General features: G+C 42.6%; 1 protein-coding gene across 10 annotated transcripts in view; it reads right to left on the minus strand.

Moving 5' to 3' along the window:
• Nucleotides 1-27,276, minus strand: part of FAT3 (FAT atypical cadherin 3) — a 400,048-nt gene that overhangs the window by 316,609 nt on the left and 56,163 nt on the right. For 6 of the 10 annotated variants that reach the window (XM_077174000.1, XM_077173997.1, XM_077173999.1 and 3 more), the window contains exon 1: nt 16,675-17,353. The exons of 1 other annotated variant lie outside the window; for it this stretch is intronic. The gene's annotated coding sequence lies outside the window, so the exon portion shown is untranslated. Of the gene's footprint in view, nt 1-16,238; nt 16,330-16,674; nt 17,357-27,276 lie in introns of those variants that run through there. 3 more of the 10 variants (XM_077173994.1, XM_077173993.1, XM_077174001.1) reach the window with 3 other exon arrangements.

Below are 27,276 nucleotides of genomic sequence, written 5' to 3' on the forward strand. Positions count from 1 at the left end.
CCCTACTTTGCCTCCAAGTTATACTCTGAGAGCATGTTTCCAGTTGGCCATTAGGCAAATTAATTCAGGCAATGTGACTAACTAACACAAAATAACCATTAAAGACTTTTTTACGTGTCTTTTGCAGACAGAAGAAACTTATTTTTGCTTTAACTTCCAGCTTCAGTGAAGGGTGAAGAACCCAGTGGAGCTCATATATAGGTCCTCTGGGCTATGAGAAGGGAAAAAAAAATTCAGATAAATTTCTGAGAGTAGAGGTATTTATGCACCTATGTGTATGGGGAAAAAAAGGGGGGGGGGGGGTGTCAAAAAACCTTGACTGAAAGGTTGTCATCTTAATTCGCATTTCTCTTGGTGAAGCTGGGAAAGGACATGTGTCTACTCACACAAGACAGGATTGGAGACCTCATGGTATGGATAAATACTACAATTTGCAATTACTTTTGCTTCCTTGAGAGAGTTGCCACAATTCTCTAAGAAGCTTTACAGCAAAAACGGTATATTTGAAAATGTAAAGGTATTTTTGGGAAGCAGAACAGTAACATCATGCTCACATGAAGTCTAAGTAGCATGTAGAGAAGTCTTGCATCTGCTCCAGAACAGAAGCTCTTGGTTTCTTTGTAAGTGGCCTTAATCTTTCAAGGTCATTCAAACATCAACATCAGCTAATTTAGTCTCATGGTCTAACCATCAAAACACAAGGCATGAAACCCCTTCTCAGTGCTATTTTCTATCAACAACAGCAAAAGGTACAGAAGGTTTTGACTACAAAAAACGTTCTGAATGACCAGGCCATTAGGAGCTGCAAAAAGGCTACAAGGAAGATTGCAAAGTATTGTAGTAGGTTTGCAGTTGTCACCTATGAAAGACTTGCATCAAGCTGCATCAGTGAAAGAACTGTCAACAAACCCATTGTCAATATTGCAACCAGGAGGTGACAGTCCATGTATGTCAGTGCCCTCTTGGAAGAAGTGTCTTCCATAGCATAGAATCATTGAAAACTCTTCTGAAGTCATGGGAATTATTATTTAGGCATATGGAAGATATCAATCGAGGAGTTTAAAGACCAAGGTGTCATTCTACCTGCAAAGCTGAAACACAGACTAGAGAGACATGGATTTTTTAACTCTCCTCTCATTATCACAGACAATATCATTCACATGTTGTCAAATTAACAGTGAGTAAGGGAAAAAAGCATGTTTGAACAACACTTCCCCTAGCCAGACACCTTCCTTGCACTCCACAGTAATTCACCCAGTTAGGAAAGGCTAACAATTTACTGGCCAGGGAAAGAAGTCAGAATACAGAATAGGAATTTAGAACATGTGCCATACAGAAATGAATTAAAGATTTGTGTTCCAGTCTAGGCAGGAGGCAAAAAAAACCTTAGTGACACTGATAGATTTACAACAGGAGACATATTCATGGAGCTACCTGCTGCCCGATGAGCACGAAGATCTGCTTTTCCATATATATGATTATATCATGATGTGTTTATCCCCAGAAGAGAAGGTGAAGACAAAATGATCATTTCTGCAGAGTAAGCCCTTGCAAGAGACAGCCCTATAAATCCTAACCTTTCTCAGAGCTGCAAATCCTCCTGCTGCCTGCATGTCATTCCACACAGGAGACAGGCCGCTCAGCGTGTAGCAAGTGTAATTCAGGCTGTCCCTAGGAATTGAAGATTTAGCCACCCAGCCGTATGTTATGAATAACTTTGTTTTGCTAGCAGGTGCTGGGGATTTTTTCCATACAACACCAATTTTTGCCAAGTATCAGTTCATCAGCAAATGCTTCCACCTGTGAGCAGGGGCTGAGCATCATTTTTCTTCCCAAATAAAGGGTGCAAAGGGTCTGTTGGACTCTCCCCTTCCCAATGGGGATGAAACGTGGCTGGAGGAAAATGTAGGAGGAGGGGGGAGGAATAATTTGCCACCATGTGAGATCTGTCAAAAGTGAATTCCTGGGAGCCACCTTACAAAGGATTTGAGCTTGTCCCTTGGTGGTCTGCCTCCAGGGAAACAAAGGCTGCTATCCAGTTTTCACGCTTTGTGTATCTCAAATTCCCCCTGGCTCCTGGTTCTTAGTCACTGTAAAATGGGGACGCTTTGGGGCAGTTTCAAAATGAGCCAGTTATTTTCATGGGGCCTTCCTTATGGAGCACATTCAATGATATTATTTCTTGCTTATCTGGTCTTTTTTTTTTTTCCCTTATGTATTATTCATAAATCTACTTTGACCCCCATTCAAGGAGTCCTAGCTTGAAAGTTCTTTCAAGGTGTAATGCCAGCAGCAAAAATCCAGCATTGACGAGTCTCACTCCTGTTGCTGCTGGTCTTTCCCCAGCTCTCCCTTCACCACAAGTCAATTTGTATCCCCTCCAAGCAGACAGCTTTTTACCAAGCTGCACCTCTGTTCTTTAGGGGCAAGAGCTCTACTCACACACCCAGAGGCTGCTGAGGATGGGGGGCAGAACCACAGCCTGCCATGGGGCACATTCCAGCTGCATACAGTGGGACTTGAGCAGCGATTTGACTGGGCTTTTTGCAACTCTGCCCTTACCATAATGAAAATAATAATGCTAAATAATAACAATACAACAATTGAGATGAGATAGTCTTTGTACAAAACTCTAGAGCAATCAGAATCTCAGTTTTTTTGCAGTATCTGGTGAAACACAGCAATGAAATAAACACTTTTTGAGCTGCAGCACTGATGTGAAGATGATGTACCTGCAGCTTAAAAAACATATTCCATCTTTGCCACACAAGGGATGTGGCACCATGAACTCTCTTCCATGGTTGTCCTCCTGCAAACTCACACCCACTAGTCCCAGCTGCTGCTGGTTGCTGCCTCTGGTCTGCTCTGTGTTTGGGATACTGCACATACTCCTTCTGACAGCTGGCAGAGGCTTGTATAAACTATTTGAATACAGTTTATAGTAAGAAAGAAGTCCATGAGATTTACAACTACTGTTTCCAGGGCCATAAATAGGTATGTAGGTATAAGGACAGCAGTACGCTGTTACTCTCAGAGGAAAAAAATACTATATATCTCCCTCAGACACTCTGTGTAGGGAGGCAGGGCAGCTCAAATGGTCCAGACCTTTATAGATGGGCAAATGAAGGGAGATTGAAAATAGAGATGCATATACAAAAGCTTCTTCACTGCTGACACCTCAATATAAAACACATGACATAAAATGGAGATTAAGGAAAAACACTGTCAGGTTGGACTAGACGATATTTAAAGATCTCTGCCCACCCTAACCATTATGTGGTCCGATGATTATGAGATGCCAAATCAAAATCATGATAGTCCAGTAAGGACTTTACAAAGCAGCTGTAGGATAAAGCTTTTCACTCTACACCAAAGAAGATATATGAGTGTAGCCAGGTACCTTTAAAGAAAAACACAATTAAACAGAACAATCACTTGAGAACTAGCTAGACCTTACCAACCTAGTCAGGAAGAAAGAAAAAATAATCTTGAGGCTAGGAATTGGATTTTTGGTTTTGCAGTGCCATATCTCTTCAAGAGAGCTTTGACACCCAGCAACAGAAAGAGATCATGATGGAAGTGGAAGGAGAAAATATTTTGATTGAGATTCTCAACAAGTTTGAGATTTGAGAACAAAACCTAGATTTAGCAATGAACATTTTTCTTTTGGTAGGGCAGGAATCTGCAGGGTGCTGGCACTTCCCGCTGTGTCACAGGCTGACATGGAGCTGCTTCTGGAGCAACACACCAGAGTCATCTACAACCAGCTAGAGATCCCTAAATGGCTCTGGCTGCTAGGCACTGCAGAGCAGCCCCCTTCCTGAAAGCCAGCTCCCCAAAATCTGCCTCTCAGTGGCCCTCTGATGAAACAGTCTCTGAAAACTTGGACAAACTGTAAAAGTCCACAACTGTTCACAAGAAGAAAGAAACAAACAAACAAAAAAAGCAATTGTTGATAAATACAGTGGCTGCTCTCCAACTTTTTCTAAAAAAAAAAAAAAAATCAAAAAGTTTGTCACTTGTTTAAGAGGCAGTATTTCGAGAGAGGGCTCTTCCCATTACTTTTTTAAATTACATCCAGATCTGGCCATAGTAGTTGGTTAACCTGCCTAAGTAAAAAGCAATGCACAGCTACATCAGGTCAAATAAATCATACTTTCTCCCAGATAAGTGAAATACATACTGCAGACATCATGTGGGAAATAGGTTTAAGGCTGACTGCATCTACTTTTCTAACAGTTCTGAGAGAAACCTAGAAATTTCCTTCCAGCTCATGTGTTAAGGTCAATCACTGCAAGAAGAAAAGCTCTCCAAAAAAAGCTGGCCTTGGACAGCTATCTGCATTAGAAATGCCCAAATCTATACAAGGTGCTAAATCCAATTATATTGAAGGGAATATAACAACATACTATTTTTGATGCGCACAAGGGCGTGCTTGTGGCACTTGGAGAGACAGATCTGTCTTGGCTGTGTGGAAGTGCCTCTGGTGCCACCTCCACCAGCCATCACCACCCAGAGGGCAGCCCTCAAGGGAAAAGCACAGCACTGCAAGTCTTCAGCATCCTGGAACTCTTTCCACATTCAAACATTTCATCCGTACTGAAACCATGACTCTGCCCCCCTCCAATGGTCGGCTCACACACAGATATTTGAGATGACAACCACTTTTTAGCTAACCATACATTAACTCAAACCACCACAGCTTCAGCTTTCCAACTCAGCCAGTTCAGTCACCACAGCTGGGAGTCCCTCAAAGCCAGTTGCGTGTTTGGAAAGGTTCAGCTTTGCAGACACGGCTCAATTAAAAGCTCCACAGAGCACAGATCACTATTTAAAGCTGAACTGTTCACTTTTGTTTATTTATAGCAAAACCATTAATTGCTAATCACATATTTGTTTGCTGGAAAACCAAGGCTCCAAAATAAACACCAAGTTTAAAGACTGTTCACAGAACACTGAATGGTATCAAGAACAGTGCTAAAAATGTAAATCAGAAACATCAAAACACATCAGGACTTCAACTGAAGGAACAAACAACCCATTATTTCTGTGCCAGAAAAGAGGTTACCCATAAGCCAGCCGCCAGTTACCCACAGAGTCATCTACAGTCCAGCAGTTATTTATGTCCTGAAGAATAACAGAGACGATGGCAGAGTATCTGTTGAAAATATCTTCATGGCAATCAGCATATGTGAGATTAAATGTGGGATCTCTTAATGCAGATTTTTGATAATCACCTTGGAAAAGTGCCTTTAAAATATTTGGCAGAAGAGGCAGAACCTCAGAAAAAGTGTATTTTCATTTACAATCCAGTTTCAAATGTCAAAATCATACAAAATTTGGAAAAGAAGAAAAAAGAAACTCGTCTTTCTTTTAGCTCTCCTCACTAGCAGAGCTCCACGCTTCCCTCTGGAGAAGCATGTTCCTCAAATATCTACAGGAGCAGTGCATGGAAAACCAGGGGAAACAGCCATACAGAGCTACAATCTGCCCTTTCTCTATGGAAGGGCATAGCAGCCCAGGCTTCATGGAGAGCCTCACAACCAGGCACACTGGGAAGCAGGAACGAACTTCCATGGCAGACTGCTATCTACCTCCTGAAATCCCTGTGGGTACTGGACTTTTCTGAGGCACCCACACTCACTGGCTGTCACAAAAGCTTCCACTGCAAAGTGCCTCCACCTGCCCTGACAGCACTGCCCTTGAGGTCCCAGATTTTCGGGCATACTTGAAGGTCAGGTTAGTGCAAACACTTAGCCCATTTCCAGCTGAGGCAATAGGCACAGTGTCTCAAGCCCCTTGCTCCAGGGTGCACAGGAGAACCCTCCCACATACTCCAGCTCTCAGTGCCTTGCTATGCTGCCCTTGATACCTGCAAAATCTAGGGCAGGAAGGTTTCCCTACAAAGCAGTACTTGCCAACATTTATGGCCTAAACTCCCAGAACAGAGGGTCATACAGTTGTGTTTCTCACTGCCATGGCTACTATTCAAAACTCATCATTTATTCACAGGTCAGGAGCTTGGGCTTGGTCAGGAGCTTGGGTTTAGTCTTCACAACTACATGCAGATCTTGGAAAGTTAAGTGGACACTGATCATGAAATGGAGACCAGTAAGGCAGAGGTAATAATAATATTAACAGCAACAATAGGGTTATGACTCCATTATGTTGCTTACAATGGCAGCCATCAAGAAAAACAGATGGATCTCAATGTCTTATCCTTTTCTATTTGTTCTCCTGGAGTCAGGATCACATGCAGCCAAAGGTCAAGTTGCAAAGCCTGTGCTCCAAAATCCCAGGCACACCAAACACTGCCTGGAATAAATCACCTCAACGTGCAAGGCAAGGTCAGGCCCAGTCCCCCATGAATTCATCAACTCTCCCTCCTGTGCCTCAGTTCACTGTCAGACTCCTTGGTCTGACTAGTCCCTGCCTGCTGGTGCCACACCAAGTCCCTGTGGATAAATCTTCCTAAGAGAGCCACCCCATCCCTTAGACACTTTGACAAGCAGAGAAACTGCTAGTGAAGTGACCACATCACTTGCTAAACATCCATCCTCATGTTTGCCAATAAATGGGGCAGATCCTATGTCCCCAAGCTGCTGACACATGTTCCTAAAACACAGCCAGTCACTGGCTCTACACCTTCTGTTTGCTCACCCAGAGGGGAGTAATCAGTGCTAGCAAACCCATACCATCCCACCTGTTCCCTCAAAACCCAGGCATGGCTTTGCCATGCTGCTCCATCACTCCTGCCTCACCCCAAAGGTGCTGTGATGGTGTGCAGCTCCCAGGAGCATTGCTAGGGTAGTGCTTCTTACAGCATCCCACAGAAGCAAGCTCAGGCCACAGTCACCATTTTCTTTCCCTCTTTCTTCTGACAAGAGAAGGGGAAAACTGCTCACATGAAATAAAAAGGACTCCAGCCTAAATAACTTTTAACTCATGCCCAGTGAGGCTCTCTGCCCCTGAATTTGAAACCTCAATTTAAAATGAAGTTCCACATAACAAGGCACTACTTGCAAATAGCTCTTCCTCAGGCTCCACCATGCACTGAATGAAAGTCAGTTGCCATTTCAAGCTGACCCCTGCAAATCTCCAGAAAGGTAAAAAAAATCTCCAGAAAGGTAAAAAACCAAAAGAAGTTGTTTTGGAGAGCATCAGGTCAAAGATCAAGATCATTGGGAATAATTTAACCTGTTTCCTCTGTGTTTTTAAGATGAAACTATGCAGGGGGAAAATAAAGTTATATAAAATAGCAGTGCATAAGCTTAGAAAGCAAACTTACAGATCCAAAACTAAGGGGAAAAAAAGCAGCATGCCTCACTTGTGAAACTATTATGGGTAAGGACAAAATATCTGTATATAATATTGTTCTGTACCACTTTGATGGGAAAAGACTGCCAATAGCTTTCGGCATATGAAAGCTGCTGTGAAGACTTCAATAAAACTGAGTATACTGTTAAAAAACCTTCTCATATGCATCCCTAGAATTTATCTTCAAATGCCACTTTATTAAATTTTGTATTCTCTGGCTTTTGGAAAAATGCTTTTATTTTATTAAATGAAACTATACAATATATTGTTTCTCTGAAGAAAAAGCATCAGTAGGAATATAAAGTAGTTCTTTCAACACTAAAAAACTCACAACATTTTGAACTTGAAACCAGCTTCCAGTAAGAGAGCACACTTCTAGTTTGACTGAGGGTGTACACACAGACTCACACACACAGCCCATTTCATCACACCCAGCTGCCCTCATACCTCATGTAACTACACAGCCTGTGACAGTTACAGACATTTCAGAGTTTAAACCCTTGTTGCTGTGTTTCTAGGGAATATCCCAAGGTCTAACGGAGTCTTGAAGAACATGAAAGCATTAATTCTTTTTTTGACGTGCAAAAATACTGCTCCCAAGCAGATGTTCCTCAAGTGCATATGAAAGCATCCTCTGCAGCCAGTGGAACAATGAGATGTGCAAAAACCACGGAGGTAACACACACAAAGCTTCATGCCCACATGCAGCATCAGTGAAGGGCCATGACAGACCGTGCATCACCACGTGAGTACCACGGCCTGGAGGCTCCTACCAACTTCTTTGCAAGAGCTACAGACACTCTGCACAACTAAACCTAATTATATTCAGGCATAATCCTTTCATGCCACAGCTTAGTGCTCACTTTACAGCAGGATAAGCCACCGTGGCCACCAAAGCAGCTGTCCCAGGCTCAAGCCCCCTGCTTTTTCCTGTTGTATCATTTTTCGTTTTTATTTTTTGTTGCTTGTGTGTGTATGCATGGTTTTGGCATTGGTTTTGTCTTTGTTATTGTTGTTTTGGTTTAGTTTGGGTTTTGTTTATTTGTTTTCTGTTGATTTTGTTCTCAGTGGGGATTGAGCTGCCCTATTGCAAATATGCCTGTGAACAAAAGGGAGGGAGGGAGATGGGAACGGGCGCCTGGGGCAGGCAGGATCCTTTTCCATGTCCATGGCAGCTCAAACTGTTTGTTAAACAACAGCCGGAGTTGAGGCAACCAAGATGGTGTGTAAAGAGCAGAAAGTACCTTTGAGAAACATACTGAACACTATCAAAATACCCAAGCCTTAAATAGACACGTGAAGTATTTAAATGCTTTCACACTCATAACAAGTTTTGTTTACTGCCCAGCATTTAAACAGCTTTTCCTTTACTATTGTAAAATTGTTCCCAAACAGTGTGAATTCCACGTTACAATGAATCGTAGCACTCTAACCCCTATTTACAACCCATTCAGCAACACAATTCCAGAAATAGCATGCAGGATTTCCACACTCTAAAAAATAAAACCTGTTCTTGGCTCAAAAGAACTTGTGCAAATTAGCTGACAAGAATCACTTCCTTTTGTTCTTCCTCTCAAGTATAGAATATTAAAGGAAAAAGAGAATCACTAACCAGGCAATATGAAAAACTTTTATTAAAGCCATTAGAACCACGAAGCATTGTTAATGTCCCTCTCGTAATTATATGCAAAATGTTCAGTAACCAAGGAAACAGCGTAGTAATGAAGTTGGAGACTACTGTATAAATGCACCTTCTAAATCACCACCAAGAACGTCTATTCTGGAGGAACTGGCCAGTTTATTAGTGTGCGACATCCCTGATCACTTAGACATGCTACAGCTTAAAAACAAAAAGCTAACAAGCTACTTTTACATAAAGGGTCCTTTTGTTTCCTGTGTATGAACAGCCCCTTCTTAGCATCTAGTTACAGAGTTCCACTGCAAAGCTGAAGATTTCTCTAAGCCTGTATTCACCTTCATGGGAGTTGTTCAGTAATGATGGGCACTAATTAAACTGCATAGCCAGCAATAAATGAAGCAGAGTCCTTTGCCCCAGGTTCTCAGCAAACTGAAATGTGCAATAGGAGAAATACTGAAACTGCACTCTTCTCCGGACCCCATTGGTCTGAAATCCATTTCATTGGCACCAAGCACTACTGCATATTGACTCCTTCCCACATTATTAAAATTAATTCAAAAATTAATACTTATGCTGCAATATCAACAGCTCATGCTCTGGGATATTTCGTAGGAAGGCAGGCTACAGTAAGGAAGCCAATGCAAAATTAACTCCTGCTTTTTGGTGTTGGCACTTAGAGCATCATGCCAAACCCCGGATTCTCAGCTCAATTTCAGCAAGCATTCATTTATTCTCCTCATTTCTGTGGCAGCTTATTACCCCAAACACCCACTGAACAGAAGGCAGTACCAGTGGGTTCAACCACTCTGTCATGCTAAGGATGAACTTTGGTATTCCTCTCTTCCAGTACTTGTGACAGTTTATAGGAGCACATACCTCAACATCCCAGCTTCTCCAGATGCCCCCACAGTCTATGTGACCTTTACATTCCTTTTTGGCTCATTTTTTTCCGTGACTGACCGACAACACACACAGTAACAGAACTGTCTCACTACCCTGGATGCTTTCAGAGATGCTGATTGGGTAAAAGAGGTTCCACCAGTACCTTCATGGTCCCTCTTCTTTCAGGCCTTGTCTCTTACATTTTCCCAAAATTTATTCCTTTCCCAGTGTAACCCTTGTCATCTCTGTAAGATCTAAAGACAGCTTGTTAGTTTTTTGTTTTGTTTTTTGGGGTTTTTTTTTTTCGGGGGGAGGGGGGGCGGGGCAGGGTGTCTTGTATCATTTAAAGAACTTTTTCTTATTCTGTTACTTTTTTTACACTTCTCCTCTTCCAGACTGTGTAGGGTCAACCCCCAGACAGTGTAGGGTTGATCCTCATTCTTACACCCTGAACAGTTTCATCTCCTGGAACATCTCACTGTTTTGTCTGCTGCTTTCTCTTCTCAAGCTCCAAAGCTCACTTTCACATACCACAAAAAAGATCTCGCCCAATTAACCTTTTAACTGGCTCCTAATGCCTAAAATGCTTTCTTAAAAGGCTGTACAGGTTAGGGCCATACTCTCTGTCAGTATATCCCAGTTGTACAGCATGTCCTAATGGGAATTTCTGCATTGTATCAGTATACCAAAAAATCTGGCTTATAGCTTATAATTACCTGATTAGCAGACTGGCTAAACCCTTTATTTTTAAAGGCATCACCCTGTACTCTTGTACTCGAAGCAGCTGTGCACTCAAAGCCTGTAAGTGAGTGAACTTTCTCATTCCCATTCCATTGTACTGTATGGTCAGCTCAGCCACTTCATCAGCATTGTTTTTTTATTTTGCCTATGACCAACAGCCATGACAGCAGCAATGCCAAGAGTATCAAGCCTCTCTTAAAAGCCACATCAAAGATGGAATACCTAGAAACACCACATCAATGAAGTTCAGAACCCAGTAAGGGTCACAACCTGTCAGTGTTGTGAGAGCTGGCACACCTCTGTCAGGCACTTTCTACTTAATGCAAAAAGTTACTATTCCAATCAAGGCTGCTTAATTCAGAAAACTCTGAATTTAAAAAAAAGCCTGGAAGGGCATGAGGACATTTCAGTAACTTCCCAAGATGATACTGCTTATGCAGAGTCACCAAGAACTCAGCAGCAAGGAAATGCTAAGGCAATTTGAATTAATTAAATCTTTAATAGGCAGGTGCTAGGTTCAAAACTGTAAATATTAACAACCTCCACAAAATCCACTGCCAAAAGGGTAGTCTTCCAGCCAAGTCAACAGCATGCTCATTTTCAGAGGTACGTGGCACCTATAGCTTGCTTCAGTAGAATGTCACTGTTCACTACCATGGGAAACTTAAGTTCCTCACCTTTTCCTGTTTTAGTTTACTTATTGTGGTTTATGCTTATCTGTCTGCCATGAATGTCATGAGGTTTAATTAGTTTTGGTCTGCAAAACACGCTGAGTTCCCCTGGAAAAGCTGTATATGCAATCACAGTAGGATCCCTGAAAGTTAAAATTTTCTTGGCATCCCCAGAGGATGCAGCACAAGCAGCCAGAGGACAACTCCAAAGATAAGGTACACAAAGCACAAAATTCTGTGATCTCCAGCCGTAGGTCAAGAATTGAAAGTTTCAGGGGCAGTATTTTGGTGCAACATACAACAGAACTGCAGTAGGAGTTACAGAAAAGTGCTGGCAAAAACATTATCAACAGCATATTTCAGCATAAATAAGGCAACTAAAAAAAATAAAAATCAACACAACAAAAACCTTAAAATGGAAATATTAGGGGGGAAATTGAAATCAACAATACTAAACAAAAGCACCATGTGGGTTTCTTAAATATCCCAAACAGCTTAAAGTTGCCCAGACTCCTGCATTCATTAACTGTTCAGGACACAGATTTATTTATTTATGGCTCAGAAAAGAATTCCCAGCTCAGAAGCTTTCCAAAGAACAACCCTCCCCAGTTCTGCATGGGCACCTCAGCCAACTTGCCCTGACATTTCTTATTCTGATGCTAATGCAGTTCAAACAACCCAACCCTGCATTTTTTATCTATGCAATAAGCCTATCTTTAGGTCACTTAGTTGTGTCAGTTTAAATCACAACATTCTCATAGAGAAAAATCTCATATTTTTTTTTTTACTTCTGGGCACAGAGAAGGCAGAAGGAAAAAAAACCAGCTTATTATTAAAACACTATTTTTTTTTTGTGGTGCCAAATTCAAGCCCCTCTGAAAGCTGTGTGAATTTAAACAGCAGTTGAGCCACAAAAAACAACAAATTTTAATTAAGATTTGCAGTTACCTTCAAGACAAGATACCCTGAGAAAACCCAACCATATACAGGCCTATCATACAATCATGTAGTATTATTAGGTCTTATCAAAGTCTGCTGGAATAAAAACCAAGATTCTATTGATCTCTGTGGGTTCCAGTTCTCTCTCCTTTGTAAAATAAGCCTAGATTCTGTTACTCCAGTTTCCACAAGCATCCACACAGGAATAGTCACAAGGCTTCTCACAAGAGGGAAAAACCATCAAGTTGAAGCCATCCATAAAAGGTACTGGATTTATTCCAGATGTGGAACTGTTTTTAATTAATTTGGAAGCATTTGAAGTATTCCCTCATTAAATATGCTTTGCATTTTACACATGGACATAAGAGAGTAAGAAAACCCAAAACTGAAGCCAAAATCATAATGCCTTATTAAAAAGACTCTGACACCACTTTTAGCAAAATTAGGCTCATATGAAGACAAGATTTACAGCACTGCCATAACTCACATCAACATCCAAAGCATGCAGTTCCTGCACTGCCCATCCATCCTAAAGCAACCTCACCTTGACCTGGAGCACTCACTGGTTGGGAGCTCTCCTCTCTCCATTCAGCCCTGCACCTCCCTACACAGGACACTTCCCACTATGCCCATCCCCAACACACAGAGCAATCCTTGAAGTTCAAGACACCAGTTCTTGTCACAGCATATGCCACAGCACAGTCAAGAGGGCCACCATGCACAGAGTATCAGCACAACATCAGAAGGCTTCAACCCATACAGAGTAGCACAATACCTCATCAGAAGGCTGCAAGCATCTACTCTACTTGTTCTTTAGCCCAACCTTTTATACCCTGATTGTTCATGCATTGCACCTGTGTGCCCTCTGTTCCCTTTGTGACTGGTCAGTGCACCCCATGTTTCATTACCTCCAATGCTGCTCAGCTGCCCTGCACAGCTGTACCCATTGGGGATGAGGCTCAGTGCCCTGGGCACTCCAGGTCTCACTGCTTTCAATGCTGCTCAGCTGCCCTGCACAGCTGTACCCATTGGGGATGAGGCTCAGTGCCCTGGGCACTCCAGGTCTCACTGCTTTCAATGCTGCTCACCTGCCCTGCACAGCTGTACCCATTGGGGGATGAGGCTGAGTGTACTCCTTGTTTCATTACCTCCAATGCTGCTCACCTGCCCTGCACAGCTGCACCCATTGGGGATGAGGCTCAGTGCCCTGGGCACTCCAGGTCTCACTGCTTTCAATGCTGCTCACCTGCCCTGCACAGCTGTAAGCCCATTGGGGATGAGGCTCAGTGCACCCCATGTTTCATTACCTCCAATGCTGCTAACCTGCCCTGCACAGCTGTAGCCTCATCCATTGGGGATGAGGCTCAGTGGACCCCATGTTTCATTACCTCCAATGCTGCTCACCTGCTTTTCACAGCTGTAGCCCATTGGGGATCAGGCTCGGCCACAGCCCCACTCCCAATTACCAGAAACTGTGGGCCTACAAGTTCTCTACAGAAGGATGAAACAACTTATGGTAAATCTATGTACCAAATCATAATTACTGGTAAAAATCACAGGATATCCTGAGCTGGAAGGGACTCAGAGGGATCACTGAAGTTCAACTCCTGGCCCTGCACAGGACAGCCCCCCAAGAATATGACCACATGCCTGAGAGTGCTGTCCAAATGCTCCTTGAACTCTGTCAGGCTCGGTGCTGTGACCACATCCCTGGAGATGCTTTTCCAGGGCCCAACCACCCTCTGGGTGAAGAATCTTTTTCTGATATCCAACCTAAGCTCTGCCCAACACAGCTTCATGCCATTCCCTTGTTTCCTGTGGTCACCAGAGAGGAGAGATCAGTGCCTGCCCCTCTGCTTCCTCTCACGAGGATGCTGAAGATGACAAGGAGATCTCCCCTCAATCTCCTCTTCTGCAGGCTGGAGCCCGGCGAGAGGGAAGCTGTGCAGAGCAGCAGGTCCACAGGCAGAACTCCAGCTCAGACGAAGCGCGGCACGTTTCTGTCTAAGCCCGTCTCAGGACACCACCCACCACAGCAGCGGGATGCTCCTTGGGAAGAGCACCCGTATCAGCGCGCACTCTACGCCCCAGCGAGCACCGCTGGATGTTGGCGGCACCCAGGGGATGCCGGCTGTGTCCGTGCTCAGTGCGCCCGCGGCCAAGCGGCTCCCGGCGCTCCCCGGCGGTGCCAGGCACCGGGATAAGCGGCTCTCGCCTCCCCTCTAGCGGCTGACCCGCCGCCGCTGCCGGTCCCGCCGGCGCGGCCACGGGCGGCACGGAGCCGTGCGTGTCCTGGGCTGGCACCGCCACTGCCGCCGCCGCCCGCGCTCCGTGCCACGGCCCGACAGCAGCACTGCTGCTGCACGGGGAGAACGCACGGAGCGCAGCCGAGCACAGCTGGGCAGAAGCGCAGCTCTCCTGCTTCCACGGAAGCCCAAGACTTCCAGTTTTGAGAGGAGGTGAGCCGAAGTGCCATCCAGTATGAAGAACCACCACTAAGTTCAGAAGAGTTCTGTTTTTAATTGTCACTCTTAGGCATCCAAAAGAATCATGTATTTGGTGGCAACAAAACTCTCCAACTTTTCCTGCCCTAAGACTAAGTTTTATATCAGACAACAATGGTTTTGCCTCCAAGGGTCAAATTTAATTCTAGTGATCACCAAGCAGGTCAGTTTCTCAGGGATCACAATTCTGCCAAGCGCAGATACCAAACTGTGTATGATGTTCTGTTCACAACCAGCACAGAAACATTAACTTCACACTTCTTCACAAGTCACATTTTTTTTTTCCCTAAAAAAACCCCCAAGCAGGAACATTCCAGTTTCTTTCCTTTGGTTGCCAGTGCTAAAATATGCTAACAGCATTAAGGCAAGGGACGACTTGAAGAGCTCACAATCTGTATTCAGCATAATTAGCAGATGCCAATTTAACTTATTACTGCTTCTTATACTGCTTTCTATGTTATAAAAAGGATATCAATGAAAACCTGTTATCTAAATGACTGTTTTCTCATTGCTGATATAATGCAACAATGATGGGAAAATAAGAGTCACAAAGCATGTGTTAGGAAATACCTAATAACGTTTATAAACAGCCACAGTACAGAAAGAAATGAATGCCTGCAGACAGGACTTTCTCTCTTCCTTCACACTTTGTATTTTTAGACTGTTTTCAAAGTAATTACATATTTGGTGGAATTCCTGGTTATTCAAATAAGCAATGCAACATTCCTGGTAAAGCGACACCACTAAATCAGGTTGCTCAACTGTCTCAGCCACTTATGATTGCAAAGCATGAGAAATGAGCACACTTAAGATATATTTTCCATGCAGAGAACTAACAGCTAAGAAGTAAGAACACAAATAACTGAAAGAAAGCAAAGCAAGCCCTAAAATCAGCCCTTTCCAAAATGCCAAATAATGGGCTATGTCACAGCTAAGGGGACAGTTACAGAGAGCACTTCTGCCTGCCTGCAAAGCAGAAACGCATTAACACATTTTATAAAACAATGCCCTCTTGAACTAAGAGGCTGTTGAAAGATGCATCCAGCACACATGCACAAAAAAGCAGTGTGCACCAAGGTTGTGGATTAAACAGGTTTCTAACACATAAATGACATAATGATCCAGTCCAGGCATCATTCACTGCTAATTTTTCTTGGGGAAGATGCCTTCCTGCATATAATTCTGCATATTACAATGCAGAGCAAAAAAATATTTTAATAAAGTATCTTCTGACTCTCAGGCTAAGTTGAAGAGCCTTGTAAGGCTATGCTTCTCCACAGCTTTAATCGATTTCAGCTATAACTTCATTTGCAATGCCTAACAGACACTGTAAACTTCACCCTTCCCAAGAATTAAGAAGAAAATAACATTTCATACTCCCCCACAAGTAGTGTATGGAAAGCACAAAACAGAACCGCTGCACACATACCCCCCAATTAAACTGGTCTCTGTGGAAACTAATAACTTTCCACAGTATGCACTGTAATCCAAGTAATAATTTTAAACAGGCATAAGCTGCAGTGTGCTGAACTAAGGCATTCTTACCTTGAGAGGGGTGCTTGAAGACATTTAGTTACAGTTAGAGAGGAGAACGTGCACGTTGCCAAGTGTTTGCCATGCACCAGGGCTATGCCTTACTCCACATCTGCGCACACACACACCAACTGGGTGTGTGAGCTCCCCAGGTAGAGAAAGAGCACCAGAAAAGATAAGCAGCAGTGATAATGCCCCAGCTTTATGTCTCAATCAGTAGCAAGCTAAGCTGGAGAAACCATTTGAGATGAAAAGGGAAACAATCCCAAGAAACAAGATCTTTTTTTCTCCTCTGGATGCAAAGAGCTTTGCTTGGGTGACCTATAATACCTTAACACAAAAATCTTCACAACCCACCTCCCTCCTGAGCCACAGAGTTGCACATGTCAAATGACACCACAAAAACAATGCACAAAGACTTTAACAAAAATACTAAAGAACCCCTTACCTTTTAGTCAGAATAAGTGACAGATAACAGTCATGAGAAACTCACTTGGCACAGCTGCTGTACGTATTTCTCTGCAGACTTCTTTTTAGCGGTCCCAAAAGCACTGAACATAAAAAACCTCCAGCCTGCCTGCTTCATTCTTCAGCAACAGAGATACATGCTGTCACGGTAACGCAAAAAAAAAAAAAAAAAAAAAAGGCAAAAGGAACTATAGATCTTAGTTTTTAAAGCCTTTGTGCTTATAGAGAAGAAAAAGAGAGAGTAGGGAAAAGAAGGAACAGAGCAAACACTTTTTCTAAGAGAAATGTGGTCTTGGCTATATAAGTAACCACAGCACAGAGACATTCAGTTTGAATTTCCCTGTTTGCAAGCTCCTTTGGAAAAATAAAAAAAAAATTCGGTCTTTAGGGGGAAAAAATCAAATGCATGGTTGGGGGGAAGGGAGAGGAGGAGGGTACTGCTCCTATGTGACATACATATGGAATGAGCATTAGAACAATGCTGACAGGACAGCTAAGCAACTGCACTCTGGGGCAGCAGTTTTCAAAGCAGAGCTTTTGCAGCTTTGCAGAAAGGAGAGGAAAACAATTCAAATTAAAAAAAAAAAGCCCTCCGCAAATGGGGAGGGGGGAAGAAAAAGCAAAGAAAAATAAAAGAAAGGAGCTGCTAATTCAAGAACAACTACCAGACTTAAAAAAAAAAAAAAAAGAACAAAAATAGTTGGCTAATTTCTGAAAGGGGGGCGGGTGGGAACCGCCGCGACTGCTTCCCAGCGATGCAAGCAGAAGCCTTGATGTCTAGTGCACTTACATTTTATGCTGCGCACAGTGGGTCCCCTCCTCCCTGCCTGCCTGCCTCCCTCCTCCTCTCCCTCCCTCCCTCCTTCCCTCCGCCCTCCCTGCCTAGGAAGCTCTCTCTCCCAAGGGACAAGAATTCCAGTGGACCCAATTAACACTGTTCTTTGCTGGCTCCTTGGTATGATCGATATTAAATAAGAGGACTTTTAGCAGCATTGAAAAATAAAGCAGCCATATAATGTGTGGCTGATGGAGACTGCATTTTTCCTCCTACGTCTCTACTCCCCCAGTCTCGAAATGATCCAACGCAGCAGAAAAAAAAAAAAAAAAACTATTTCAAAAGCATGTGCCAGTACCAGTGATCCAAGCTGCATCAGATTTTTGTTAGGAACTTGATGGGAGCCCTTGGCTGCTCATTTCACTAGCTTCGGCAGTACTTTAATAAAGTGGATTTACAAATCAATGGAAGGAATCCAAAGGTTCACAAACAGGCTCTTTCATCAGGTCCGCTGCCTGACCGTACAGGAAGTTTGCTGAAGGGGTCTGGGGACTGTTTCGCCAGCACACTTGTTTTCAATGGACTCCCAACAACACGACTTGTTTGGTTTGGTGAAAGAAAGGCAGTAAGAGGTTCACTGCTTTAAGGGAATGCAGCCTAGTGTGTTTACTGCTTCATTCCTGAAGCACGTGTGGCAAGGCATCCTACAAATTGCAAATTATTTCAATTTGAAGAGGGAAGTTGTTGGGAGGCAGTAACCTTCTTTGGTCCTGTTTTCCCTGATCTATCAATCACAGATTGCCATGTAAAAACAACCTACTACAGGCTCTCTCTATTGAGGAAAAGCAATTATTAGCATTAACTGTTGCAGTTGCAAATTAATACAATACAGTCCACAACTGATAGAGTCTGCCTGCAAGCCATTAATCTAAGAATAAATGGGTGGTTTGCTTAAATCCAGCTGGACTGAAATTCACAGGTTAAGTGGTCTCCTTTCCATATTTCTATTTGTATTTGTAAAAGTCAGTAGAAAGGGAAGAAAGCCATATTTATTTGCTGTGGCCAGTACAATTCCTAGCTGAGAGTATTCATCAGTGAAAACTGCCTACAATTACAGGATTTCAGCACCGGTAGCGGCATTTCCTTTTTTGTTTCTGGGGTGGCCATAACCTTCAAATTAAACCCAAAAAATAGCACTGAGCAATATCCTTGATTGAACAGCGGGGTTGACCACTGATTTGAATCCATCTTGTTAAATTAATGTTAGATTACATTTCCATACAAATAAGATCAATTAAAAATACTCATAAAGCCATGCGATCAAAGGCAGTGAAGAGTTAAATTAATTAACTCAAAAGGCCTCCAATTAAATACTGTTAAGGTTATGATTCTCCCTCTAGCTAACAGAGGGAAAAAACCCAGCAGCAGGACAAATTTCTGTTAGTGACTACAAGAGTAGATCCAAGTATCACACCATTTGTCACCAGTTCTTTACGATGCCAAGTAACATCCTCCATAGTTACATAAACGTGGGGCATGCAGAAATCTCAAGAAGTGGTCAACTATCCCAAGAAATATCACAAATTAAAGGTTTATTTACATGGGAAGATCCAGAAGAGTGTAGCTATACTGCTTATTGACATGAAGGCATGTTTCTTGAGCTATGGTAATTCCAGGCTCATGTACTTGCACCTGTATTTGTGGTGAAGATGCTGCACTTCACAAGTATCCTTTAGCTGACGTGGGTTTTTTTGAGCAAAGGGAAGGGAAGAAGTAGGATCAGGGAAGAAGTACCCCTGATTAACACAGCACTAAGCAGGACAACACCAGGTGACTATTTGAAAGAGAGGAAAATAAAAATCCTTCACTGGAAATCACAGGAATTTATGTAGATCATCATGCTTCACAGTTGTTACTGATCCAGCACCACAGCACGGCAAACTGGATTTGAAATGTGATACAGAGATCACTGGTAATACCAACCTGATAGTCAGAGTTGGCAAAATGACATTTCTGTTTCAGTGCCCTACCCTGAATTAGGAGGCAACGCTAATTGGCTAAAGTGTCCCTGAAAGTGGCCTAAACCTTGGACAAAATGCTTCTCTCAGCAAGGGGATCAAATCACTTGGCAATTGCTTTGGGACAACATCAGAGTGAATGAACACATACATGCACTCACCCTGGTAATCAAATTGCTTACACAAAAAAACACTTTAGTAAGGATATAATGCACTGAATCTACACTGGCTATGGACACCCAGTGGGTAGCTGCATTTTGGGATAGTTTGAGGTTTACAGCCCCAGAGGGGCACAGAAGGGCTCTTGGAACCCATAAATGATCTATCAGTTGGTCTGTCATCTCAACACTCCCAGGGTCTAAGAATGTCTTTATTATCCTGGTTTTGGAGATGATGATTCGATGACTGAAAGCCTAAATTGCCTCCCCAAGGAGATACACAAAATGCATTGGAGAATAGCAGGAAACTGATTTCAGGCTTTTCAAGTCCCTTACATGCAAAGACTGTTCTTCTTTCAAACACAACCAACTGAATTTGACATATTTTTAAAGCAAAACTTTGCTCCTTAAAAAAATACCATCACCATTCTAGACTACTCAAGTTTGAATCAAAGCACTATTCATGGTATCAGAGGAATACCTGTGCTCTTTAAAAATTCTGCATGTGTATTCACTATCAAGTTTTATTGCAAATAAAAATCCACACTATTTTACTAGAAAATAATTTAAAGATTGTTTGACAGTAAGAATTACAGTCCCTGTTTGGTAGGACATTTCAAGCCAGTGGGGAATTCAGTGAATGGACACATCTTCTGTGTGAAGAAAAAGGGATAGAGAACATTTCTCAAAATAAGCCAGTATGCCAGGATCAGACCAAGTTATTGGTCAATGTCCTCTTAACTGAATGTCACAGTGAAGGTCCTGGTCCCTGGCTGTCAACAAAAAAAGCCCTTCTGTTGCTGGAGGAAGGGAAAGAGGGATGTGCCGTGGCCCTGACCCAGGCAAGAGGCTTCTAAAAAGAATCTGCCATGCACAGAGATCCTGGTGAGCTGCCTGTGCTGCCTTGTTTGCCCCAGATAGCCTCTGCACATCTCACCTGAAAGGAACAGCCCCTGCAGATCAGCATCACCCCACACACAGCCACCACTGCTGCCACCATCAGACATGGGGCCCTGATAATCACACAAACAGCATCCACAGAACAGGACATGTTTAGCCTAGAATTATTTGGAAGAAGAAGCACTGTGCTCAGAATTTGCTTTATTCACTTGAAAGGCAACTCCATGTAAGCTGTAAGGAATACCTAGCAGAAGTCCAAGATGGAAAGATCCAAGAAAAAGAGTTGCTACCAAAAGAGAAAGAAGTCAGTATTACTACCTTAGGGTAGGAACTAATGATTGCTAAGGGGGCAACACTATGTGATACAGAGGAAAAGCTATGAATTTTTTTTCTCTTGTCTCCTTTGGAAACTACGCTGGGAAGTGTGAGCATTTTGGACAACCAAAATGTGCCCTTTTTTTTGGACAACCACAATCTATCTGGGTACCCCCAAGCATGTATGACTGAAATTGCAAGCATGGAAGATTAACTAAGTAAAGATAAATGGTGTAACAGAATTTCTAACAGCTAATCCACTTTATTACAGGCATCATCAACTCTGTTCATTATATAAACCTCTCAATTCAACTGTTCTCAAAGACTACAGCCTTTGGCACTATTTAAAGTTGCTTACACTTTCCTTCTAATATACTCATTTTGATTTATTAAAAGGGAAGTAAATTGGTAGGCTTTTCTCTCTTTATTTGTATCTGCTTTCATAATAGTATAATAGATACTAGAAATTACAAAAGAAGAGAAAACATTTAACACACCTCAGCTTTGTAACATTGATACTCAAAAACAGAAACAAGGCTGAACACGTGGTGATGTGGTCTTTGCTCAAGAATGTAAAAAAATGTCTGCAGATATTTTAAATATTTACCAAATGAAGGGAATGTATATCAGGTTGCAGAGCTCTGGATTAAACACACTTTCAAGAGACAATGATTCATGTTAATGTACATCAGTAGGGTTGGAGGTTTGCTTTGTTCTTTTTAATTTCTAATTACATTTTAGTATCAGAATAAACAGAGAGAACACATAAAGCCAGAAACTAAACCTAAACTAAAACAAAGGAAAAACAAACTTTTAAGGCACTTAACATCAGAGAAGGTTAGTCAGCCAATTACAATTTACAACCAGGCAGTAAACCATGGTGAGGTTCAGCTGACTAATGCTCTGCACCATTATGTTGCAAGTACCAAAGATAAAAGGCCAATTTGCTATTTGAAAATTGGGTTTCAGTAATGTGCAGCTGCCAGTCTGTGGGGCTGGGTGATTACTTCCCCAACAGCATCCACCACAGAGGTCCAACAATCCCAAATGGAGCTGCAGTGCCCACAGCATCCCTCCCATGCCCCAACTCTTCAGAAGGTGTTCATACTTCCCAGCTAGGCACGAGGGGCTCACTGTACTCTATGCCAAATCAACTGTGCTTTGGTGAACTGGCAATTGGGAACTCTTGTTTCCATCCTCATGATGCTAACAAACTCTCTAAAGGCACTTTATTTTAAGTGACCAAACAATCTTGACTAGTTCTAATTTTCACATTTTTGAAGCCCTTATTCAGTGGGTCTGCAAAACATACCCTCCTGAGAAAGGTCCTACAAAATATGATAGAACACAAACTTAGAAAACAATAGTTATTTCTTACCATTCCCACCAGATATGCTCTCGCTCTGCATGAGCAGGGTGGTAAATGACACTGTACCCAAAATCTGATTGCAGCACAGAGAACCAAAACTAACCTAATTTTAAACAAGACTGAACAGCATTGCTGTTCACAACAGTGAAGCTACAAGTGTCAGCACAGACCACATAAATCTAATCAGGGTCCAAGCAGCTCTGACCACTGACCAACGAAAATGCATCTGTTACTGTGGCTTCATGGCAGACACAGCCATTCAGGCAAGCTTGGTTAAAGCAGCTGGCACATTTCTCATGCTTCTGACTGTAGCATTAGAAAGATCTGTAATTTACTGGGGAAGATGGAGCTTCTTCTAGAATGAAGTGAAATGAAAACAAAATTAAAAATAACATTGGAAGAAATTCATACTCCTCAGCTGCAAGTGCTTGGTTGGTCCTAAGGCAGCTACAGGTAGTGCAGTACAGCTCCTGGGGCATCTGCCTGCCCCACTGAGTCAGCCTGGGCTGATGCTGCTGCCAGCTTGATGCAGTCCATCTTACCAGGTGTTTAGGGTTCCATGATGTTTGTCTCATCTCTATCCCTATTCCATGCTCACTCTGAACATGAACACAGGACAGAGCTCTTCTCAAACAGTTTTTTTGTACAACACCTCCAATTGCTTCTCTCAATTCAGACTGAGTTACCACGCTTTGGTTCCTTCTCTGCAGCAAGGAAACCTTCCCCCACTGCTATGGCTTGGCAGCATAGGGACAGAGCTGGCTCAAAAGCAGAGAGAGACTTGTATCTTAACAGAGCCAAAAGAGCCTGCAGTGATGGTTAGGACATAGCAGCCAAAGTCTACCAAAGAAGCACCTACGTGGGACAGTGGGAAGGGAAAATAAGTATGCATAAGAGCCTTACAAGTACCTAAGAAAATTGCTATGTAGTGGTCTGTGATTTCACTGAGAAAATTATATGATAGTATGGCTCCATTGCTAATTTTGGTTACTGATACATCAGGCCTTTCTACAGGATACTGGCATACAACACGGAATATATTTTAAGTGTCACTTTGCTTGAATATATATCTTCAACACATGCTAATAACAGTTCAAATTAAAAACTCTGCCACATCACAGATGCTCACATCTATTACCTTCAAAGACAGAAAGTAACTGCTAAGCATCATTCCTCAGAAATGGAGAGAGAATGTGGGAAAAGAGATGGATAAATTTGGCAAGAGATTGCAAACGCCTAGGATATCTGCCTCCCGCTCACTGCAAGCTTGCATCCTCTACTCCTTCTCCAGTTTTATTTTAGCAGCAAGTTTTCTAAGCACCTTTTGCAAGCCAGCTCAAGAGAACTCAAAGTGTGTTGGCACATCCCACCACCACCACCCTGTCACTGTGGTCAAGCAGTCAAAACCTTCATCAGCATATTTTCAGGATATGCGTTGCATCAGAGTAGTCAAAACCACTCCTTGTTATAAGTGGACACCTCCTCTGAGAGTCTCCTGGGAAGGTTCTGGAAAGATACAACTTGTGGGGGATCTGCAGGCACACCAGGATGGGGTGTTTATTGAGCTCACCCTCCCATTTGATGGACATCCCTGAAGGTCAAGCTGGAGCTCAAGCATGTTAGTTCCAGAGTAATAGGTAAGAAGACAATTTTTTCCTCTGATGGTTCTCCACTGGTTTGGTAATGCTCTTCTCTCCAATGCTCTTCCCCACTCCCTTCCCCTCTTCTCCTACCCACCCTCCCCCCAGAAATGCCTCATATTTGTATGGTTTGCCTATATAGGTCTCAGTTACCATTTAGAGAGGAATAAAAAGAAAATAGAGATATCACTCTGAAAAAACATCTATTTCTAACAGGCTTCCAGCACAGCCAGATTGATGTCCCCATTATTAAGAGAGGTTGCATTAGTGCAATTGTCTTACAATTTTGACAGTTTCGGTCATTCTCAGAACAAATGTTCTAGAAGTTCTGCCCTATTTCCTAAATGTCATCAAGTCACAATTTCCCTCCGTTTTGGGGAGATCTTCTGAAGCAAAGTGCATGGGTCTTTAAAGTGCCTGGTGCTCAGGACTACTTCTTCAAAGGATACAAGTCTGGTTGCTATGGTTGCTGAAGGTTAAAACTCTCAGGGATGATGCTACTTTAGCAATCCCAAGCACCAGTTGTGGGAATGAGTCCTGAAGGTTGTGGATACTCTACAAAAGCCGTTTCAGGGCTAGAGGTCTTGGCAGAGGGAGCTGGAAGTGAGCAGATAAAAAAATGCAGCACCCTGTAAGAAAAAGGCAGCTGGGATGGTCTAACCTTGGTGGATTGGTAGAAGAGAGAATACTCCAGTAAAAAGATAAAATAATAAAGGTTCAAGTCTCCCCTTTCAATTTAGTTTCAATGTACATGACTCCAAGTCTGGCACAGTAATAGGTATGTATCAGCCCTCTGGTAATTCTGGGACATTCATCAACATGGGATTCAAATCCCAAAGGCAGGGAGGATGGTAACTCAGCAGGTACAGTCTACTTTTCAAGGCAAACCTCAGCCAGACTCAGGAGGACCTCCAAACTCTTGGTTTACTGTCTCCAGCAAAGATGAAAAAACAAAGCCCAGAAAAATCCACTTTCCTTAGATTCTACAGTACTGTCATGAGAAGAAAATTCACAGCTTCATCCATTTTCATAGCCTGTCTTCAAGTCCCTAAACCAACGCAAGGAAGAGGGGAGAGGAGCAAGGATGAATAAATTTACATTGCCCTGGTTGCCACTTTCCTAACTCATTTTGAACTCATCCTTCCTCAACAAGTAGAAAGGTCAGGAGCAGTGCTGGACATCCAGGCCAAGAGACTCAATGAGAAGAAGGCAGAGGAGCACCATCTCCACCATGTGTGCTGTGATTCAATTGGGCTTGGGCTCAATGACCTCCACTCCAAAACTCAGGCTGGGGTCTTTAGCTTATATACTGTTATTACAGTACAAACCAGGACTTCACAGCTCCTTAACTTCTGGTATTTTACACAGAATAAAAATGTCAGAGTAAAGGACATTCATGTCACTTGCACTGAGGAATCTCCCACTCCATCTGAAGGTGGGAAACCAAGTGAAAATGTGACAAAAGTCAGAACTGCAGCCCATAATATATAGCACTATTAAAAAAATGATGGCAGAAGAAGAAAAATGGGAAAAAATACAGCATATCCTTTGAGGTTCAGGTTGTGACAAACAATGGAGACAACAGGTCAGGGTTCACCACATAGAAAGCACAGACTTCAGTTTAATTGTTACTAAGCTACATGGTACATGAATAATAGGGTTTATGGATGTTCCTGGCAGACACAGAGGGAAACCCATCCTCTTGGGGCAGCTAAGTGCTTGACTTCTGTGTATTTTTATGTGTTTGTCAAACACTTAGACACTATAGGCACTTAGAATCCTTTAAATAAATAAAATGCGTTGTGTTACTTCAGTGCAAAAAGCCACTGTATCGCTGCATGTTAACTACTTTCAATGGAAATTATAACAGGGAATGGGCCTAAGTGCAGCCAAAAGAAAAGACTAATAAAAATAAGGTAGCAAGGAGAGAAGGGAGGAAATGTAAGGCTGGCAGAATATCAGCCTAAAAAAAAAATCAGACCAGTAGACCTGAGAATAGCTCAGATCATAAGACAAGGAGGGAGAGAAGGCATCTCCTGTTTTACTGCGATTGGACCAGCTTACATTTCATTAGAGGGAATCCAGGATAGGCAATTGTGTAATCAAGAGCCAGACAGCTTTACTCATTTATAATTAATTCAGAGTACTTTGAAAGTGAGCTCAGAAAATAGCCAAGTGCTTCCCTTTAAGGAAAACTCTTGTAATGTTTCTGCAGGGCACCGCAAGCAAAGCATAAGTTGTTCAGCTGAAGACAAAAGGTTTTCTCCTGACATAAATGAATAAAGAGTTACCACAGGCAGTGAAGCAGAGAACATGGCCCATCTTGAAGGAAGGCTTTCATCCAAGCACTGTATTTTTACAGCAAGAAACACCATTCTGGACTGTTTTACACCATTTTAAGGGTCAAGAGAAGTCTCAATACATTATGGCCTGAGATGCAAACTATTCAGTCTTCTATTTACTGTACACAGACAACTGTTCCTTAGAAGCAAGCACAACTTTTGGCTCCAAAACCACAACCAGCACTTCCACCTACCCACAGCACTTTCAGAAGAGTGGGCCTTAAAACCCCAGCAGGATTGCACTGCCCCCCATAGAGCCCATCTTCCACAGCCACCACGCTGTGAACTGTGCTGACAGTGGAGCCCTGCACGCTGGCACTGCCTGTTTTGTTCAGATCCTCAGGTATTAATTAGCTGTCCTGTGCCCACACAAATAATTCACAAAGTTAAATGCCGCCTTCCGTTTCGTGTAGTTACTAATTTATCCACACTTAGCCTCTCATCTGTAATTCACATTGACATTAATGAAGAGACAAATATGTGCGTAACAGAAGAGGCAGTCCAAAATAAATGAGAAAAAAATGTGGTCACCAGAAACCAATTATACATTCAAAACTGTATTGTGGAAATCACCAGAGTGTTGAAATCAAGTGAGAAGGAAAACGTACCAAAACCACACACTTGGACTGGGGGAAGAAGGGGGGGCAGGGATGAAGTTGCTAGCACATACAATCAGTCTCAGCCTCATGGAAAAGAATATAAATATTTAGACATGAACAGACCTCTTAAAATACAGTTGCAGAGTCTGCTGGCACATGGACAAACATACAATAAGCCCACCAATGTGGAGACACAAATCAGGTAAATCAGACATGAAATTGGCAGGCAACATGTGCAAGATGAATTTTGTAGAGGCAAAAATGTGTTCACCACCAAATACAAAGATGATTTTTCCAAGACAATCTGAATCTGCACTTGTAAGAGAAATAAATATTAAATATTTAAGGCTGTGCACCTAAATGCTATAAACTGAAGCACATGGTGGTGGCTTTTTCCTCCATCAGCACTCTTCTTGCTACAACAAGAAATGAAGGATTTAAAGAGAAATACTTGAACAGTCTTGCT

The sequence above is a fragment of the Agelaius phoeniceus genome, chromosome 2, assembly GCF_051311805.1.
Source record: "Agelaius phoeniceus isolate bAgePho1 chromosome 2, bAgePho1.hap1, whole genome shotgun sequence".
NCBI classification, from domain to species: Eukaryota; Metazoa; Chordata; class Aves; order Passeriformes; family Icteridae; genus Agelaius; species Agelaius phoeniceus.